The sequence below is a fragment of the Charadrius vociferus genome, unplaced genomic scaffold, assembly GCF_000708025.1.
Source record: "Charadrius vociferus isolate BGI_N301 unplaced genomic scaffold, ASM70802v2 scaffold1020, whole genome shotgun sequence".
In the NCBI taxonomy this organism is placed as follows: Eukaryota; Metazoa; Chordata; class Aves; order Charadriiformes; family Charadriidae; genus Charadrius; species Charadrius vociferus.
The window spans coordinates 247,683-248,476 of record NW_009646502.1 but is presented as its reverse complement, the minus strand read 5'-3'; the positions used below and the strand labels follow the sequence as shown (position 1 = coordinate 248,476).

The following is a 794-nucleotide window of genomic DNA, read 5'->3' as shown; positions in this document are numbered from 1 at the left end:
CCGTCCTCCCTTCCTGCCTTCCAGCCCCCCAACCATCCCTTCTTCCTTCCTTCCAGCCGCCCTCCCAGCCTTCCACACTCGCACACCCGTCTTCCCTTCCATCCTTCATCCAGCAGCTGTCCCCCTGTCCTTCCATCCCTCCATCCATCGTTCTGTTCTTCCAACCCATCCTTCCACCCACCCACCCACCCATCCCCTGTGCTTCCATCCATCCTTCCACTCCTCCCATCTGTCTCTCCATTCCTTTTTCTGTTCCTGCTACCAGCCATTCCCTCCTTCTACCCTCTGTCCCTTCCATCAGCCCATTCTTCCACCATCTTACCCATTACCTGCCCTTCCCTCCATGCATCCACCTCTCGCCCTTCCTTCCCTCCTTCTGATTATCCTTCCCTCTGTCCACCCATCCATCCATCCATCCATCCACCCTTCCATCCTTCCACCCATCCACCCATCTCTCCTTCCTTCCTTCCATCCATCATCTCTCCATCTATCTCTCCTTTCCCCAACCGTCCGCTCCCCAAACACCGACACTCATCCTTCCTTCCACCCGGTGGTCCTGCCACCCATCCTTCCACCCCACCCGCCTTCGCTCTCTCTCTCCCCCTGCCCCGCAGCTCTCCCTCTCTCCCTCTCTCCTCCCTACCCCAGCCCGCGGGATTTTCTATTCCTATTTAAAAGCTTCCCCGGCTCGGTCGGAAATCGGATTTCCTTTTTCCTGGACGCGTTTCCTGGCTTCGCCGCGGCGGCAGGGCAGGAGAGGGGGAGCGGCCGGGGGGCTGCGGGGAGGCTGCCCG

At 59.8% G+C, this 794-nt stretch overlaps 1 protein-coding gene across 1 annotated transcript in view; it reads left to right on the top strand.

The window, feature by feature from the left end:
- The window catches only part of FEV (FEV (ETS oncogene family)), a 4,789-nt gene that overhangs the window by 774 nt on the left and 3,221 nt on the right, over nt 1-794 (top strand). The window lies entirely within an intron of this gene.